At 39.3% G+C, this 21400-nt stretch overlaps 1 protein-coding gene across 5 annotated transcripts in view; it reads left to right on the plus strand.

The window, feature by feature from the left end:
- The first annotated feature begins 1021 nt into the window (after positions 1–1021).
- Positions 1022–21400, plus strand: part of barhl1b (BarH-like homeobox 1b) — a 29454-nt gene continuing 9075 nt past the window's right edge. The window contains exons 1-5 of one of the 5 annotated variants that reach the window (XM_079586112.1): positions 1022–1067; positions 5531–5578; positions 16679–16913; positions 18555–18649; positions 20140–20266. The gene's annotated coding sequence lies outside the window, so the exon portion shown is untranslated. Of the gene's footprint in view, positions 1068–5530; positions 5579–8417; positions 8687–11807; positions 11920–16678; positions 16914–17479; positions 18650–20136; positions 20267–21400 lie in introns of those variants that run through there. The other 4 variants (XM_079586114.1, XM_079586113.1, XM_079586115.1 and 1 more) reach the window with 4 other exon arrangements.

Raw genomic sequence — 21400 nt, forward strand, 5'->3', positions numbered from 1 at the left:
CGCCACTCGCTCTCACACACACACACATACACACACAGATTGAAACACCCCTTAACAGTATCACAAGATGGAAATGTCTACAGAATGGTTCAAGAGTACTAATCCCACATAACCCTCAACCCCAAACCTCCACCCTCCCTTTCCAATGCAGTTACCACTTCATCTGCCACCGCACACACACATGCGCGTCAGTAAATTTGGTCGCCCCTCTAGCTGATGCAGAAAATGAGATTACTTTATTTAAATGACTATTATAATAGTGTTGTGTGCCTTTGGCCCCCTGTATGAGGGGGATTTCTGCTCCACTCATTGTTAGCAATTTAGTTGAGCCGCCTCATCTGCACATACTAACAATGGTCATGTCATGCGTACAGGTTTCTGCCATCTTTCGTCTCTCCTGATCTTTTTTTTTTTTATCCCGTCCCTGAGAGAGACAGATGTGGGGTCCCCTCTTTATTCTCGATTTACAGTCCATACGCAAGGTGGCCGATTTGCTCGCCAGGCCATACGGTGATGGGATACGCATATTGCATTTTAAATAACCTAATCCCATCTGTAATAAGAGTTTACTGCATGTCAAAGGGATGAAGACTCCTCCATCTCAGAGTAAGAGAACAGGTGTCCACTGAGAGCGCCATTGAGATTTCTGTCTACCAGCAGTTTTACTAATACAGGTTGATCTTTTCTGAAGTATGTTGGCTTTACAAACTGATGTTGTATTCAAATGTGATTTTGTTCTGAACCTACAGCATTCAAACACTTGGCACAGACCTTCTTCCCGTTCTTATTTGGTAAGCTTAATTTTTTCCTAACTTTTTTCCATTTTTGTCCCCTCAGAACATGTACTTTGTGTTTTTTCTAACTTTAATGCCTATACATTTTTAAACTTCCAAGAATTTGTTGGTTTGATGTACTTTCCATTCTTAGTTACACAGTTATGTATTTTGCATGTACTTTCTTAGAAAATCACCTTGACAAACTTTACTTTCTTTGTTACATGTATGTTTTTTTTGCAGGTGATTTCATAACAAAGTGACTTATAAGATGGTGCACTTATCGGAGAAGTTGTAAGTACCAGATTGTTTTTAGCTCTGATTTTTTTTTATATATATAGTTGTTTTGTATTTGTTTCACATTGTAAAATCTATTCTCGTAAATTGTGACTTATAGTGAATTACTATTTCTCGTTATTGTGGCTATTCCTTGGATGTGCAAATTTATGTCTTAGAATTTTATTGTACTTTATATCTCACAATGTGACTATTTATTTCTTTACATTTTTCCCATTGGCAAACTTTAGGCAAAATTTTGCAGCCAAAAAAGGTCTATTATAAATAGGGCAGTGATGTGCACAGAAGTCACTTTCAAACCAAGCATCTTTCGGTTGGTCAACATGGTGAATCTGTCTGACCAACTTGAAGCTGTTGCCAAATCTGCGTGGGGAAATCTTTGCCCTCACGCAAAATTCCTGCGCGCGTAGATTCCTATTAAAATGACTGGATTTTGCCTGTGAAAATTCACCAAACAATGCTAAATGTGCTTCCTCATACCCTGTGCAACTAGTGTGCAAAAAAAATAAATTGTTCGCAAATTCTTTTGTGTTGTTTAATTGTATCATGCTTTGTGTGAACCAGCCTCCCTAATGCTAAGGAGAATGGCACGAGAATCCAACAGTGTTTCCATATCCATCACAATTACTGTACGAGTCGTTTAAGATGTGCTAAGTCAATGAATGCAGTACAGAAAGCCTCAGTGGACAACAGTAGTTGAGGAGATTCCCCCTTCCATGTAAAGTCCTTTGAGTACCCAAAAAAGCTCTATATAAATGTAACAAATTATTTATTTATTTATTATTAGTAGTTTTCCCTCAATCTATTAACACAATATTGTGCATTAAGAAGAAACAATATATTATGAATAAATACGAAAAAAAGGAACCAGAGAGACAGGAGAAACAGACATCATCCTGCAATACTTTATATAGAATGCAAATTCAATATTTAAAGATTACAGTGTGCAAGAAACCACAGGTCAACAAAACATAGTGGCATACAAAACGGAGGCGTGCGAAATAAAGCTGCATTAAGGGTGCGTAGAATGCCTGCTCTGATAGAGTGACTACCGGGCGCTGCTGTTTGTTACAGAGCACTTCATCATAGGTGGGTTTTTCTGCAGGCCCTTGCGTCCCATGTTCCCGCTCTACCTCCCCAGGCCCCCCGCCGCTTGCGTGATCTATTGCCGTTCCGCAGCACGGGAAGCGATAAATCACCGTAATGCGGACCGCTGATGATCAGGGCTGGGCGCGAGGAGACGAGATGAATCTACGTGAGCGGGGTGGGGCGGCCGTACAGTAGAGTGTGCTGGTTACTGATGGAGTTTGTTGTTTCACAGTGTGGTACCTTTGCTGGGGTGGAGGCCCCTGGGTATTAAGTACAGCAACAAGACGTTCGCAGTTTGTGTAGTTGGGGGGACGTGGATTGGGAGGAGGTGCGTGGGGACACGTAGCTGGACATGTTGAGGAATGCGACTTTGCTAGGTCGGAATTAGCCTAGAACTGATTAAGACACAATACTGCATGTTCTGGTCAGGGCAAAGCAGGGGACGAGAGAAAGATATACTGCTCTACTGGAGTAGAGGAAAAGGGGGTGGAGGAAAAAAAAACTGCAAATATATCCAGTGGGAATAACTAATGCAGAGTGCATGTAACATTGTGCAAGTACAAACAATTAAAAACACATTTATATCAATAGCAGGATTTTAGCCTCATTTTAGCCTGAGAAGAAGCATTTGGTTCAGATAACGGGGCTCCATGCTCTAAATAAATGGTTTCAAAAAAACATTTGTGACAATAATTTCAAATCTAGTCATTAAAGAGTAATTTATTCATAAATTGGGCATTATGGTTTGAGTTCATTGTTCACAGAAAACATGTAATTAGTCTGCAAAAACTTTGTGTGAATATGCGTTTTCGCCAGATATCCTCTTGTGAGGTGGCTTATTATTTATTTAATCTCTAATTTAATACCAGTATAATGAATTCATTATCTACATCTTTAAAGTGCACAACAGAGTTCCTCGTATGCAACAGCGAACACAGCGTGAGCTGCGATGTCCGATTCATGAACAAATGACTCGGTTCTTTTAAATGTAAAGATAAACAAAATGGCTTCAGACTTGCTTGTGAATTGTTTACTGAGCCACTGAACCTCGATTTGTTTTAAAGAGTAGGCTATGTATGTCCAATTTGAAATGAACGCGGAACTGATTCGCAATGTGTTTACTAACTGTTCATTTGACAACATGTAAAATATTAATATTTAAATACAATAAATGTTCATCGCTTAAAAATGAAGGGTTAATGTTTAGCATAATGAAGTCTAATTGCAAGGTTGATTGATTGTAAAAGGGGAACTTATCATCAATTAAGAGTAAGACTGTAAGATGTATGACATTTGAATTAAAACATAAAAAAATATTCTATGTTAAGCAGTGCCAGTACATTTTAGGATCACCAGTGACAGCATGAATTTGGAACAAAAATGTATTCCAAATACAACAAAAAAAGGTTGACTATTGTGAACTCAATTAACTGAACAACCATCTTTATAGAGAAATTCAGTAAAGTAAAGAAATGTGGCTCCTAAAAGTTTTTGGAGCCAATGGCTCCCTTGTCATTTTCTTTTAGTCTGGAGCCTTGGAATAAGCAAGTGCACACTGAGCTGACTTGTGAGCGGATTTCTTTGACACACCAAAGACCTTTGTGATGTGTCACTACGCACAACAAATAAAAAAACAAGTCAAGTCAGACTCTTCGGATGCATAATGTCTCAATATAACTCCTCTTTAGTCGTGAAAACACCACCAAAACCATGACCGTAACCTCACGAAGAAGACGATGAACCGCGAAACATAGCAGAGCTTGTCTGTTTAGTCTAGGTGCAGTTTCAGCGTGTTTCATCAGTGTGAAGGTGAGGAGTGGCGGCGAGGGCTTCTGTTGACATTAGTTTACACGCTGTTTGCTGCTTGTTGCACGTCTTGCGCCGGATGCCTCAAAGCTCACTTCATCAAATCAGACAGAGGCGCCATGTTGAGTTACAAAAAGAGGGGAAAATAAAGAGGGAGAGGTGTGTGGGGAGAGAAATCGAAGGTTTTGTTGGTGATGTAACACCTCAAGTCGAATTGAGATGCCTGAGGCGGATCTCAGGAGCTGCTTTAAACTTCTGGTTTTCGATTCCCACTCCCGTTACACTGAAGGGTTCGACTCTCTCAGCACTTAAAGAGAAAACTTTATTTGCGAGAGAAATTAAGCCCTGAAATTATAGGCTCATGTTGCTAAGGGGAACACTTAGCTTGACATCTTCATACATTTTAGACTGTTTGCTGATGTGAAGGCGAATTGTTAAAACAATGAGTTAATAAAAAAATTGAATAGCTTATGCACTCATGTTTTACTGTTGTAGTTAATTTAATTCAGTAAAATATTCTTTCACTGCTGTAAACATGCCTAAAAGTTAGATTGCATCACTGAGTATGATGTAACTGAGTGGGAAAATTGTCTTCTTTTTTTTTTTTTCAAACAAGCAAAATTGAGCCAAGCAACACATAAATAAAAAGTGGCATCAGAGAAAATCACCAGCTTTTTGGTATTTTCATAAAAAAGTGCAACATACTACATGGTTTCAGTAAAATTTTAAGAATGATAATCTTTATGTAAATATGCATGATTTTAATCTGCACCTAAAGCAAAGAAAAAAAGACTGCATCCTAACAACTTCTACCATTTTAGTGGAAAATGTTGTGCCATTCAAATAAATAGTTTATGTGATATTTAAAGCTTTTGTAAGAGGTGCAGTTTTAAGACTTATTTCATATGATGCTGTGATGATCAGAAATGAAATCTTAGGGAAAACGGGTATATAATTCCATTGTCATTTGTACCAAAAAAATTTTTTATTAAAAGACTGCAAAATAAAACTTTCACGGCCAGGATTAAATATTTAGGCCAATTTAGCTTCCATTAGCCAGTATGGCAAAAAGTTAATTTTGGGCCCTTTGCCAGTTAAAAAAAGAAAAGAAAAAAAGACTAGCTCCTACTCTAATCTAGCCGAAAACTGTGCAAAGTTTACAGAAACTACATTGTCAGAGGTGTTCAGGCTCAATGTTTTCAATCTTTAAGCTGGCCTAATCTTGAGAGGTGGAACACCAGCTCATCCTGCTGTTTCCCTCTTTATCCCTTCATTGTGTCGCCTACTCCTGCCACCCCTCCCGAAGCGTGCTAATTCCCTTTTGATGAGGCGTGCTAAAGAAATCCCTTTTCCATGCTTTTAATTCCCCTCTGGCTCCCCTAAGCAGCGATCGGGGTAACAGATTTCAGGCCCTATGCCTTTCTCTTCGTCCTACAATAGAAGCCATCTCATTAGGACACTCAGTTTCACCTACACTGTCCACAGTCCGGGTCAAAACACTGAGAAGGGCTTTCTGTTTAATACATATATCACAATAACCGCCTTGCTTTCTTTTTGTGTTATAGACTATCCGCTCCATTGTGCTTACAGTGTCTGAGTGTTTTACCGGGATGGTAAGTAGCTCTTCCATTTCTCTCTCTGCGTCTGCGGCAGGCCAGGTTATTAATGAGCAGCAGCTGGGACCAGTGCAGGTACACGCACAGCCAGACAAAGCCCAATATATAACCGTGAAGCTATAAAAAACGAGCTGATGTAAATGAGAAAGAGCCGGGGAAGGAGGTTGGTCTGGTTTTTAGAGCGGAGCAGGATGCTGTTGAAACTGAGCAGGAGAGTCACAGGTCAGGTGAAATCGCCGGCACATAAAGGGCCACTTAGCCGGCGGAGGGCGACCCGGACACTTCCCCCGTCGACCATGGGGGTCAGGGGTCAGCCCTTGAGAGGTGTAGTGGCACATCTCTCAGACGGACTTTTCCAGCCTCGCGTGTGGCACTTAGCCAAAGGTGACAGCTGTGTGAGGAGCGGGGACGTGTTCAATCAAATGGGAGGGGGGTTCTGAGCCTCGGCGCCATTCGGTTAAAGTGGCCGTATATCACGGCTAATCATGACTTCGGCTGCTACCTGAAGATTATTCAATCCCGAACGCAGCGTTCGGCCCCCTTATTCTTCTTTTGTCCAGCGGTGAATCATTTCGGACCACCTTTTTGGGGTCAGAGAGAGAAAATGAGCACAGAAGCATAAACCAACGCACACTTCGCAAACTAGGTCAGCTGGCAACCTGTCCGCTACATCAGTAGCGGACCAGACCAACCGACTTCAGGAGATACGCTTGGATTTCAACCCCAACAATGCCTCGGAAAGCGCTTACAATGCACTTTATAGAGGCGGGTGAAATGTATGATAGCATGGAGGGAAGTTTAAGAAGGTAAATGATATTAAGATGCTGAGAGATGATGTCAGAGCAGGCAGAAGCTCATTTGTAGTGCAGGGGCGTCGTACGGGCTTACTCAGACACATGCTCCCAATTAGCTGGCCTTCCTCATGTAAATGCCCTATAAATTATCCCCCGTGCTACAGGATTAGGTGCTCATAAAGGGAGTTAGCATCTCAATAAAGAGACAGGTTTGCTGCAAGAGCAAATTAGTGGAACGGAGAGACGGAGTGTGGGAGGGAGATGCGGTGGAAAACAGTGCGAGTTTGTGTTGATTTGTGGTGTTTATGTTTATATTTGCATATCATCTGTTTTATTATAGATCAGTAATGGGAGGGGTCACCATCAAGTTGAAGTTAGTCGGCGTGCGAGTATATGCGTGGGGTTTCATTCATGTGCGTGAGATATAAACAAATGAACAATATCATTAGCCCTGTAATACCTAGAAAACACAGAAAGACCAAACATTATAAATGAATAAACATGTCTAGGAAGGAACGGCTAAAGGATAAGGATCTGTGTATCCGGTTTTGAAAGCGCTGCCAGTTTTGGTGTAAGCGTAGACATGCGTGTTGGCATTCAGCAGCTCTGGGTGCAGAAACAGACACCTGACCTGGCAGTAAGGGGAGAGGTGTGCTTCAGGTGTGGGGTAAACATCAATGCCCAGGACAGCCACTGGAGAACCACACAGCGATAGATTTATCTCAGAGCAAACTCTGATATACGATACCAAATGCTGGGTCATTCTACTAAATGGGTGCTATTTGGGTACCTTGTGTATACATTCCTATAAAGTATTGATGATGGCAACTTTTAGTATGTTTTGTCTGATGTTTTAAAATACATCTGGTAACTTAATTTATATTTGTATACACAAAGCCTTTTTTGATCTATACTCATGTTTTCAATGTGCTTTGTTTTTAAATTGACCGTATTTACTTTGTTAGCGGATATTACTAGTCTTGTGGTAAACAATTAATCCGTGCAACTTAATACACGGAAAAAAATTGTTTGCCGAAGTTATCTTTAATCAAAGTCTGAAAAGTTACTTCCGGTCTGGAATGGTTCTTTTTCTGATGACGTAGGCTTGACAATTGGGGTTGGTTAAACGCTTAACCACTCCCCTCAAACCGTTACTCTGCTATGGGCGAGAGATGGAGAGGAGGAGCGCTGAAGTAAAACCCTGCCCTCTGTTCAATATTCCGTTTCACTCGGAAATGCGTCACAACACTTGAGAAAAGTCGTTTGCAACTTCCGGTTCACGCGGACTTTAAACACGTTTATTTGCCTGTTAGAGCGTGTTTAAAATCACTTTTTAAAATTGAAGTAAGCAGCCATTATATAGCATGATCCAACTATGGATGGACACTAATTTAACCAGCATAAATGGTTTTGCATATTAAACTGCATATTTGTACAGAGTTGAACTTGAAGGAGGAGATTTATTCATGAGGTAGTTAAACCAACAATGGCGTCTCTTAAAGATTGACTGAGCATGGAATATGTTACCAAAACAGAGGCTGTCAGACATTAATTGACACAATGATGCAGTGATTTATTAAATGCAGGGAATTATTAAGCTTGGCACTGGGCAGACTGTTAATCGGGGACATGGGTTATATTATTGTCGCTCTTACACTGCCAAATATTTTGAAACAACCGAAAGAAACCAAAATCTTTCTTGGCTCCCTTTTGTCACTAAATTAAATGAAGCAAAACATATGATAACACACTTAGTTACACACACACACACACACACACACACACGCACACACGGCATCTAATAGGGATATCCTTTTAATTATTGTTCTCTGGTAGACACACACACATACAAATTTGCTGCCAGCAAGACCATCTTCTTTAATTATGTTTTGTCCCCTCACGCACACACAGACCTCAAAGGGTTTATGAATAAACGAAAGGTGTGGTTGGATTAAGTTAATGCCAGGCTCTGTTTTCAGGATCTGCTGTGTCCAGATCAGGCACCAGATGGCGCTGTGCTGGCAGTGCCAGGAGATAATGGGGACAGATCGGGCCGCATTACTGCCCATTATCTTCTAATTACTTGTGCGAGGAGCGCTGATCCTGGCGTTTGTGTAAGGAGAAGGCAGAGCCCGGATTACTCGCACTCTCTCCTCGGGGACTGCAGAGATTCAGCCAGGCTGGTGGGCTACAATGAGATCTAAGAGAGAACAATCCCTCTCGCTTCCTCCCTCCTTTCTTTCTTTCTTTCTCTCTCTATAGAACAACAGATCTCTCCATCCAGATGTCTTTGAAACAAGCAGAGCGCTCAGTGAGTGATTCTCTCACTTGCTTTCTCTGTTTCTCTTGTAGTGTACCTTATTAACCAGCGGTTCTCAACTGGTGGGTCGTGAGTCGTAACGTAAAAATGTGTCACAGGTCTGTTCTGATTCAGGCAGGGCTAAACAGTAAGGATGACCCAGTGACCCGGGACCAGTTTAAGAGAGTTTTGGGCCCTTGAATGGATCTTGATTAGTTGGGTCAGGTGACCCTGTAGTGTTTTTTTTTTTTTTTTTTGTGCAAATTGTTGTCTTGTCATCATCAGTTAGAATAGCTTGAAAATGGCTAACCAATCATTCATTTTAAATCATATGCCACTTTTAAGCAAAAGTGTTTATGATTTTGTAGCTATCATACAGGAATTTTTGAATTAACAGGAATTGTAGCTATCATAAAAAATTGTGATTTTAAAAAAAAGTTTTGTTTTACCAATCAAATTTGACAATAGCACATTTTGCATTAATTTGTATTTGAGCAGGACAGATTGTGACATTCTCTCCATGACAAACAACAAAAGCAAATACTATCTCTTTTATTTTGTATATCAATCATTTGATATTGTGTTGGGTCTCTACAAGATGTCAAATGTAAAACCTGTGTCCCGAAGCAAAACTGGGGCTTTTGACCACACATAGTGAACCAGAGCACATGCACAGGCAGAACAAAAAAAACATCTCCTGATCATGACCTCTCGCTCCCTCACATCATGTCATCCAGTCTAGAGAGCTAACAGAGCTGCTAACCCTTTACTATCAGAGGCCACTCCGACTACTCAAAGACCTGCTTACCGGTACTCACTACACTAATCAGACCCGAACATGGTGTAAAATCAGGTTGAAAGGGCAGCGCATACATTTAAGCGGACTGAATCAGAGCGAAAGCGTGTCTCTAAAAATATAAGAGGAAAGGAAAGCAAGCCTCCCAGTGGAGCCTGCTAACTGCTCAGAGGCATATGGCTAACCATGTGCTGGCTCCCCCATGCCTGCTCTTAAGCTCCACAAGAGCCCAAAGCTCTTCACTTCATTACCAGCGTTTTGTACTGCATCCACCGTTTGCGCATATTAATATCTATCAGGCACGCAAGCTGAGGAAACGGCAGATTCAGCTCTGCCAAAGTCTTAAAAAACAGTTTCTTCAGGAAAAGAAACTTGATAATAATCTCAGGGCACCATTTGTGGGTTTATTCGATGGTTTTTCCGGGCAGATTGCAAATTATTGAGTCAGCTAGACTGGATTGGATCCTTACAGCGGATGCGGCATGATGCGTATGCTCACGTCCAGAAAATACAAACGCAAAAGAAAGGTGATTCTGACCTTGACTGTGTGTGTTAGACATATTGCTAATACTATATTGTAACGTATCCTTGTCACACGTTACATGTATATTTGCTAGTAATAACTATTAATTAGGCATGCAACAAACCCAAACCCTAATCCTTCCCTAACCCTATTTTAAGTACATTAGTTAATAATATTACTCCGTACTTAAATGTATAATAACAGTGTAACAGGGACACATTCAAATGTTTAGTGTACAGATTGCCAAAAATGTCATTATTTTCCACACGTCATTTCAAACCTGAATGATTTTCTTTCTGTCTCAGATTTTTGTTTTGTCCGTTCAACAAAAATCAAAACAAACACGAAGACATTTTTCAAAATATGTGTTCTGCCAAATGGCATGAGGGTGAGTAAATGATGACAGATTTTTCATTTTTGGCTGAACTTTAAATGGATGCACACCTTAGATTTACATGTCCGCTTGTGCCAGTATGTGTACGTATCCACAAAGATGGACAGTTTACATTGCACACATACCTAGTTATGCACATGTATGAGTGTGTGTGCGTGCGTGTATGTGCCCATTGCGTCTGGTTCCTGCCTCCGACTGACATGTAATAAAACATGGTGCTGTGTTGTTGATCAATCTCAGCGGCTCGCCGGCCGCACAGCAAGGGCATGTACATGCAAATGAGAATAGCTAAATACCACTGAGGGGGTGGGAGAGAGAAGCAATCACTTCATCTGACAAACCACGGGGAAAGGAGGAGGGATGGGGGATATATATAGAGAGGTATATGCAAAGTTGAGGGAATCCAGAGAAGGACGGGCTGCTAACGAGCATATGCGCTTAATTACACAGAGCCTTATGGGGACCGTGGACGCGCACACAGGCCCTCTCTGAGTTCCTTAAAGCCACTGGGGGGAGTGGCAGCGTGTTTCGTGGGACACTGAGGCCTTTGTGAGTTCATTGAGAGAGTTGGGGATGAACTCTGCCACACAGGGGCAGCAGAAAGCCCCGAGGCGTTAACCATCAGGGTCACGTTACTGTTTGCTCGGGAGCATCCAAAGGGAGAGGGAAAGCGGGAGAAAAAGTGTATGCTTTTGTTTGCCAGTGTGTGCATGTCTGAAACCACCCTAGTGACCATAAGGTCAGCTAATCTCAAACGCTCGAACAATCCGAAACGTACACAAGCGGAAGAAAGGGAATAAGGTGGCGAGAAGATGGAGTGACGGGTTAAGAGAGAAGGGAGATGAGCAGTCGACATGATAATGATGTGAGAACTGATTAAGGCGTTCTTTCACAACTCTGGGAACTAATGGGAACTTTGCCCCCTGGCTTTCACTCTTCAAACATCGATTCCTTATGAGGAGTCAATCCTGGTGATTCTCTCTCTCTCTTTGCATGTCTAAGTGAGTCCATAGACACATTATTAAAATACAATAGAATCAATCCATGGGCTTTTGGCCCAAATAATCTCTTTTTTAAAGCCTGCAGCCTTTTTGCCCTTATCTCTTTTCTTCTTTTGCAGAATCTGTTTGAAGGGATAGTTCACCCAAAAATTTAAATTCGTTTATCATTTACTCGCCCTCAAATTGTTCCAAACCTGTGTGAATTTCTTTCTTCTGTTGAACACAAAAGAAGATATTTTGAAGAATGTCAGTAACCAAACAGTTGATGCCATTGACTTCCGTATTTTTTTCAGCATACTATGAAAGTCAATGGGGAACATAAACTGTTTGGTTACCGACATTCTGCTAAATATATTATTTTATGTTCAACAGAAGAAAGAAAATCACACAGGTTTGGAACAATTTGAGGGTGAGTAAATGATGAATTTTCATTTTTGGGATCTATCGCTTTAACTTTGGGATGGAGTGTGTATTGGGCCTGTTTGCGAGAAAAACTGGAGGTGAACCGAGGAGGAATGCAAAGGATATGTAGTAAGAGACCAATGAACTGATTTACATTCAATCTAAACATTCTGTGAGTGATTTCTAAGGTAATCAATAAAACAAAAAAACAAGGCTGGTCAACAGCTTACAGTATGTGGATGCTGGTGTGCCGGTAACCCACCTAAGCGTTTTATATAACTGAACCAGCAAAACTAGACTACAGTTCCAACAGTTTGGGGTTGGTAAAATGTCATATTTTTGATAGAAGTCTCTTATGCTCGCCAACTCTGCATTTATTTGATCAAAAATATGTAAAAACTTAATATTGTGAAATATTATTACAATTTAAAATAACTGTTTTCCATTTTAATATATTTTGAAATGTAATATATTTCTGTGATGGCAGAATCTGAATTCTGGTGCTCAAGGAACATTTCTTATTATTATCAATGTTGAAAACAGTTTAGCTGCTTATTATCTTTGTGGAAACAATGATAATGAATAGAAAATTCAATGAATAAAATTATTTTATTTAAAGTATTACTTCTTAAAATAAAAAAGTACTGGTACTAGCCCTGAATCACTGACTTTTTGAACAGGAGTGCTGGTTGATTGGCTAGACCAGTATAAACAGCCTGTAAATTCTTGCTGGTATTTTTGTAATAATTTTTTTGGGGCGGTGGGGAATTGCTTCACTCTCGTCTAAATCCAGTACTGTGCTGTACAATATAGATTTATCAAATGAAGTAGCACAGGAACTAAGCTAGCAGGGTCATTCCGTGTCAAATTAACCAAATTTCATAAACATCCCCGGATACATTTTTTGATTTTGTTAATATTTTTTCTGTACAAAGACAAACATAAATAGTGATGAAAGCCAAACTATTAAATGTTACTGAGTAATCCACTATTTTGTAGAGCGGGGTCAAAATTACACTTTTCACCTGAGATTTGGAGCCAATTTACAGGAAAGAGGGCAGCATCATTATTTTATTTTTACTCAGGGATTGGGTGGTCTATTAAGTAAACTCTGTTGATGTTAGCAATCTTTGTTTCATTATTTGTTTTCATCATTCCAACAGAGACATTTCAAAAATGGCAAAAAGCCTGTTTTACTCAAGTTTGCATGCCTGTAACTCAAGAAGAATGAAAGATATCTTAATATCCTTTTAGGTTCTGGTTCTTTCCTTTTGGTATCTTCATTTAAAAGGCCCTCCATGGTTCAACCCCAGAGATGTGGACATGTTAATGTGGCTCCATGAGTAAATTGGCTTTTTTTTTTTTTTTTTTTTTTGGAAGAGGAATATCTGAAGAACAAATAATGTTGAAACTAGAAATGTATCTCATGTTTTTCTATCAACACAATTGCATAGAACATACAAGTGAAACTCGAAAAATTAGAATATGGTAAGTAAAAAAAATGTTCAGTAATTCAACTTAAAAGGTGAAACTAATATATTATACTGAGTCATGCAACGTGAGATATTTCAAGCCTTTATTTGTTATAATTTTGATGATTATGTCTTACAGCTATGAAAACCTTTTCACAATATTCTAATTTTGAATTTGGGGCCATCATCATCAAAATTATAACAAACAAAGGCTTGAAATATCTCACTTTGTAATGAGTCTATAATATATTAGTTTCACCGTTTAAGTTGAATTACTGAAATAAATGAACTTTTGCACCATATTCAAATTTTTCGAGTTTCGCCTGTACCTGAGTGCCATTAATATTCCTTTTCCAAAGTTGTCATGCCTGTAACTCTAAAAGTATTCAAGGTATCCTTCTAGATTTGGTACCTTGGTACAACTTGGTTCTGAGATTTATGTTTTATGCAACTCTTTTGATAGAGGGAAACAATATACATTTCTAGTTTAAACATTATTTATTCTTCAGACATTCCTCTGTAATAAGTATTACAAATTATAACAAATAAAGGCTTGAAATATCTTGCATGTAATGAGTCTATATAATATATTAATGTGCAAAGTGAACCACATTTGGTTTTCGATCACTGACAGTAAGTAAAATTGTAACATTTTGAACATGGAGCTGCTTTGAGATCCAAATATCTATGTGACTGAACTATAGGGCCTTAAAAAAATTAAGATTTCAAAAGAAAAGTTCATTAAGAATGAGAATCTAGAAGGATATTAACAGCACAGTGGTCCATATGACTCGATCACTATATTCTAAATCTACCAAAGCCTTTTCAATGAATCAGTTGATCATTTTATCAGTTGAAACGTGTTTGTGATCGATTTGTTCATGAATTGGACTGATTGATTCTCAAATTTAGATCACTGACTTATGAAAATGCCTCCTTTTCACTATTTCAGAAGAAACAAACAAATGCAATTATGGTTTTCGGAAACCATGATGATTTTAATTTTTGGGTAAACTATCAATTTAACACTTTGCCTTTTCCCCCAGTGATGGCATTTGACCTAATGAAGAAAAACAAGTATAACAGTAATTATTGTGGTATATTAACACATATACACCTTGATTCAATTTGATATCAGTTTTATGTAGATGAGAATGAGACTTGGCAGATGAGAATTACAGACTTTTCAATATACAATACACTGTATAAAGGTATAAAAGTAATTTTCAAAACTCACAACTTTCAAACCTGTTTTATGGAGGTTTTGTCAACTGATATTTTTCTGAAAAGAAGTTTCATCAGCTGAACAGTTGGCATGTTGTTAAACAACAGTACAGTCCATTGAACACGATGTATCCCTCACAATCTCATTTTCATTCCTTTCAAACTTTAAATATGGTGCTACCCTGACTAAAGGTCTATACATAAATCACTACTGCAATCAGAAGTACATATGTCTCTACAAATCCTTTCACTTTTTGTGAAAGTCTTTTTGTGACTGATGCCCTAGTGTCTGACTTGTTTCTATTGTCTGTGTTATTTCACTTCTTAAGTCAAATCTTCTCTGCATTTCGCCTCTGACTAAATGTAACCCCACTGAAGGAAACCACACAGTCTCGTAGCAGCCAGGAATTCTGGCATTGTGATTCACAATGCCTTTTTTTTTTAAACAAGCATTTCTGCATCCGTGCCACCTCTCCTCCAATTAAACAAAGAGATGGGTAATTGGCAAATGTCCTTCAGGCTAAATTCCCTCCTCGTAACTTACCGCAGCCCACCGGTGGCTTGGCTCTGGAAAGGGGCTTTACTTTCACGGCCTCCGACAACTTATCAGTTCCGCTGAACGCTGACACCTTGACGTCCTTGACAGTGCATTATTACTTTTTCATGACGCAACCAGATGCAATTACAGCAACATTCTTGCTGTGTATCCATCCCCAACTGTCAGAAATGAGCCCAGAGTGGAGAAATATCAGAGATAAGACATCAAGCCCACCCAGTTGTTAAGAATCTGACAGGAGAAGACTGAGAGACAGCAACTTAGGACAGGAGGGGGGGGGGGGGGGGGGGGTGGATTCATCTTACCTCTGGGATGCTAATTTTGTCCTTTTCACACTATGTGTCAAACGACCACGAAAATATGTGTATTTTGGGTCATTTACTTGACTTGAAAAGGCATTTAAGACCAAACGGTGAAATAGCCAATGTTTAAAATGGTCAGTGCCACTTAAACAAAGAAAATACATTTCTCAATGACGTTCACACAGCTCTCAAAGGAGTCACTGACCTCAGGCCAGCAGCTGGCTCACTCCATCAGTGTGATAACCTGGGCTTGGCATCTGTGTGTCTCTCCCCGTCTGCTCAGAGAACCGCTTTAATGGTCCAGCTCACCCATCCGACCTGTCCCGAACCAAAAATCATTCAGTATGTTGAATAAATGGCTCTAAAAGCAGAAATAATAACCTCAGACACATACGTATGCATAACAAACATCTGTCATATAGGTATACTTGAGACAAGAGATAGAAATGCAGCAATGTACCTCAACATATCGTTCTAACAATGAAGATTCAGTGCATCACTTAGAGAATTTATAATTATCTTTAAAAATAAGAAAACTGATTTTTGTTCAGTGCGCAGACGTTAGAGCATGAAGATGTAAAATAGTTTAAAAAGTTTTTTTTTTTTATGTTATAAAATAAATCAGTTTAATTCAAGATATATTCCTGAACATATTCTCTTTCAGACAGTAAATTTACCTTGTTTTGAAGATTTGTAGATATTGCACTGGAAACCAATACTGCATATCTTCTGAAAATAAGTAGCCTACAATATGCTCATGTTGAAACCGAATATAATATAACTGGACATATGGATTTTTATTTCATACAACTGACCAAATGTAATATTTCATGATGCATTTGATGTAGTATTATAACTGGATTGAATCATTGTTCGTCAGAGCAATTGTTTTTTGTATGAATGTTTTTTTAACAGCTAGAATTATAGATACTTTTTTTCAACCAATGATTTTTAGGATTTAAAATCCTACTGACTGATAGGATTTCAGGATCATCCTAATATGCTAATTGGTGCTCAAGAAATATTTCTGATCATCAATGATGTAAACAATTGTCCTGCTTTATTGAATACAAATTCAAAAGAACTGCATAGAAATCTTTTGTAACATTATAAATGTATCTTTAAGCGTTTTGAGTGCCGAGAAAAAGCGCAGATTAAATGTAATGAATTAATATTACACACTTTTGAACAATTTAATGCCTCCTTGCTGAATAAAAGTAACTGTAAATCTAACTGTTGAATGGTAGTGTACATAAAATTATAGTTATAAAATGAGCTTCTAAAACCCTTTACAGTGCTTGTTGAAGATAATCGTATCAAACTTTGTTTTTCAGGAGAATTCACTTTCGAGGGGAAGCACTTCTGTGTAGCATCACGTTATGAATGCTTATAGCCATCATAAGCCTCCTCTTCCATTCCAGTCTCAGCAGTCCACCACAGACCATTACTCTTTTTCTTTTTTTTTTTGCTCACACTTTCGGGTTGTGGCTCATCTGAGATAAAATGCTTAAAAGAGTCGTTTTCCTCTCCTGTTCCATCAGAAGCCCATAGGAGCTCCATCTCTTTCAGGTACAGTAAAAAGGAATAAAAGATCTCTGTGAGTGGCTGTGGGAGAAGCCCATGTGAATAGTGGTTGCTAGATTTTACCTTCCTGCAGGTATTGATTGCCTCATGCCTGTCCCCTGCCTACAAGTTACAGGGGAAGATTTTGAGCGCTGCGACAGGAGAGGAAGAACAGAGGGATGGCTGAAGTTCTGGGAACTAACTTCCCTTCATGTCCCACAGGACTAAAGACTCATTGCAATGAAGACTCATCATCAGCTCTTTTTTCCACTAGACTGATCTCCATATTTTTGCTCTGTTCCTGAATTCTCCTCCGCCCTCTTCCCAATCCCTGTCTTGCGGCCTACCATCTCCTCGGCTCAGGGAAGCGCCGCCTCGACTGAAGAAGTACAGCTGACTTGTGTGTCAGTGAGCTATTGGTTTTTCAGGGCCTCGGTGTGTTTTTCTCTCTGTCTCGCCTCCATCTTCTTTTCCTCTCCATGCCTTGACACTTCTCTCTCTCTCCATGCCTTGACACTTCTCTCTCTCTCTCTCTCTCTCTCTCTCTCTCTCTCTCTCTCTCTCTCTCTCTCTCTCTCTCTCTCTCTCTCTCTCTCTCTCTCTCTCTCTCTCTCTCTCTCTCTCTGTCAAGCACAGATTTATTCTGCCTGTGATGCGTGGAGAGGAGAGCAGTGCGGGTGCTCAGGGATAGGGTCAGTAGGAGGGAGGTGTGTGTACAATAAGAGATAAGATCATGGCTCCCCGGGGGCTTGTTTGGCCCTGTACCCGATCCATCAAACGCATGCTCCTGGTGCCAAGGTCAACTCTAATGAGCATTTGCTGGGGTCTTATTCTCGGCACCCCACACCCCTCTACCTCTGTCTCGCGCTCTTTCTTTCACATGTATGCACACACACATATAGAATGTGTGAAAATCCACAAATACCTGTACAGTTCAGAAAAGCAGTTATGTTTCACCTCGTTGATAGTCCGTTACTTATTGATAAACATACAAAAATGAGAAATAATTAAAGATTGCTTGAATTGCATTATGCATATTTAAAACTGATCGAAATCTATATTTCTTCACGTTATATGGTATCTTGTATGGATATGTACATAATAGTTTCTGTTTTTGGCAGCTAGAATCATATTTAATTCAGTATATATTCAGTAGCCGTTACTCCAGTCTTCAGTGTCACGTGAATCTAGTAAGTACATTTACTTGAGTACTGTACTTAAGGACACTTTTTGAGTATTATTTTGTTACTTTAACTTCACTACATTTGAAAGAGGTCGTTGAGTAGAAAGTATCGTCAGTCAGCGGATGATTTTGGTTGGAAATGAAAGACGGGTTGATGTCAGATTGACGTCAACATCCAACGTCTGTCCGTCGTTATATTTTGGTTGGAAATGAAAGTAATATTTGACTAGTATGTACTTTCACTCAAGTAAGGAAGTTGTGTACTTTGTCCACCTCTGATAGAAATGTATATTTAAAAAAACATTTTTTAAACTTAATTATGTAAAACAATTAGGTTAAAGTTGATATAGTGAAACTTTTTTAAATTGTAAATGAAAGTAGCACATTTAGCTGATCTTTCACACTTGCTTTCATATATTAATCAGCTATCTCATTTTAATGAAGTGATTTTTATTTCAAAGTAGAGAAGTTGAGCTCGGATGCTGCTGAGAAGAGACTCCGGTTGCTTCTTTATGGTCTCTGTTCCCACTCTGTAGATCACAGTGATCATCTCTGCTTGGTGAGTGAAAGGCGAATGTGCTCTAAAACATGTGGCGTTCACTAATGAAGCAATAAAAGTCACAGTAGGGGGTGGGTGTACTGGTGAGGGGGGCTCTGGGAACCAGTCCTAACAATGACAGGTGTGATAATTATGACGTTCTGACCTCGCATATTACCTGCACATCGGATAAGATATAAACCAGATTAAATTTGAGGACTTTGGCATGTGGATGATGCACTGCGCATGTACATGTGTGTGCATTAGTACCAAAATACATCATTATAATAACAAGACAGGCCATTCGTACAACCATCATGTCATCTTCATGAACATGTGTCATGTTCAATGACCGAGAGATTGTCAAAGTCACAATTATGCAACCACAATGCTGACTGGGAATGAGCTCCATTTAAATGTAAAATAGGTCTGCACTATATCTCCGACCACTTCCCTGTCTTTGGCAGACTGACCAGACCACCTTCACGCCTACGTTCCCTATGTCACTCCTGTTTCCCCAATGGCTTCATAATAACATTTAACAATGATTTATCGACTTGTGAAAACCCTCCCAAATGCCCTGACAGAGGGGATAAGGATGAGGGGCAGTGCACTCTGACACCCCCTGGAGGCCGGGGTATATGGGGCATTTTTACCTCTGTCCAACAGCTTGTGTGTGTCTCCCAGTGGCAGCTGGATGGGACCACCAGCCACAGCAATGCCCACCCACCCCATTATTCTGTAATGGCTGTGCAATGGTCTAACATTGAACTCTGAACCCTTAATGAAAAACCACCTTGGCTCTGTCCCTACTCTACATTTACTTGGCCTTAAAAAAAGAACTGGCCGCAACGGCAAAGAGGCAGCAATTATAAGTGATTATGAATATTTTTCCAGAGGAAAAAGCAACAAGTTAATGCTTATTGGCTTAATGCAGTATTTATTGACTTTTCTACATGAATATATATATACAGTAAAAAAATATTACAATTTAAAATACCTTTTCTATTTTAATATATTAAATTATAGTCGCCATGACAAAGCTGAATTTTCAGCATCATTACTCCAGTCTTCAGTGTCACATGGTCCTTCAGAAATCATTCTAATATGTTGATTTACTACTCGAGAAACATTTTCATGGCTCTTTAAAAGAAAGTTCAGTAGAACAGATTTTTTAATAGATATCTTTTTAATATTATAAATGTCTTTACTGTCACTTTTGATCAAGTTAATGCATTCTTTTTTTTTTTTTTTTTACTTTTAAATGTATCTTACTGATCCTACATTTTTTGAATGGTTGCATATATATTTTCTTCTCATTCGGATCCAATGAAAATGAGTTTACATTTTTTCAAGATTTTGTTTAGAAGACGTATGTGATAACTTGTGACTTTCAAGATATGTGAAAAAGGAGATTTAAAAGCTATATGGCACCAAGATGTAGTATAGCCGACAAGCTCCTCTGCCTCTTTGTTGGCTCCTCACCACTATTTTTATCTCCTTTTTAGCAGATGTCTTCCTTGAAGTCTGTCAAGAGTTATAAAACCCTGAGCTGTTGATGAACATGAACTTGGACATGGAGGGAGGATAGTGAGTGAGAGAAGTCAGGAGTCTTCACCTTGAGTTTATGTGAAATTTGTAAGTTCTTCTTTCCTTGGTCTTAACTAATCAAGTTTTTTTTAGAGGAAACAACTAAATATTCCAAGGCACTCGCGTAGTTAACTTAACACTTTTGATGTTTTAATGACTTAGACCAGTTTATTAAAGGATTTTTACGTTTAACCATGTGAGTGCCTTTGAATATTTTGTTGTTTCATCTGATATTTGCCTCTCATGTATCCAATGAGCTCCAGTGGCTATGTGTTTATACCTCTAGCAAACACAGTTGCTTTGTTTTGGGCGAGTTTTTTAGATACTCTTTATATACATTACATATTTTACATACTCTAATCTGTTTGTTTCGAAATTAACAATATCTACTCCATTAAAACTAAGCCTCACCGCTCGAAGTATTCAGTTGTTTGTTTATACCTTGCATAGCAAACAAATACAGCATTTTCACATGAAGAAAAATCAGTTTGCTGAATACCGTGATTTCAGTTTGGTGGTGTAGAATGTGATTCACCTGCAGAGATGAGAGGCAGAAAGGTTTTTTTTCTGTACTTGGTGAGGTGGTTGTAGCAGAAGTCAGGTAGGGTCAGCTCTTCTTCTGCTTCATTCTCTGAGGTATCACCATATCAATATCTCTCTGAGCGTGCATTTTTGAGAAGAAACACTCGAAGTGATGAGTGCTGAACAGCCTTTGGGCCTCTAGAGACCAAATCAAACTCTGTGTTTCCTGTAACCTCAGCACCATGGGAAGTGACCACACACACACATACACACACACACACACACACACACACACACACACACACACACACACACACACAGAGAGAGAGAATAACGACGACCTGCTCTCCTCTATCTGACGATGTGAGCCACTGCTCCGGGTGGTTTTACACAAAGTGATGATTTCTTTGTCAAACAACCCTTCGATACACACACTCGCACATACCGGTTTTTCCCTGAAGCAATCCACAACCCCCAACCCGTTCAGTCCTAGCCCACTACGGCTAGGCCTCCAATTAAATCAAAAGTGGTTTGTTTTTATTGGTGTTTTGCGCTGACAAGTGGGCTATCATCCTGACGACTCTACCTGTCAGTGAGCGACTGAAAATCCTCAGTTGACAATGCCCAATGCTTCCAATTAGGAGAGAATCAGACTCCTGG

Source organism: Phoxinus phoxinus (genome assembly GCF_949152265.1).
Source record: "Phoxinus phoxinus genome assembly, chromosome: 17".
In the NCBI taxonomy this organism is placed as follows: Eukaryota; Metazoa; Chordata; class Actinopteri; order Cypriniformes; family Leuciscidae; genus Phoxinus; species Phoxinus phoxinus.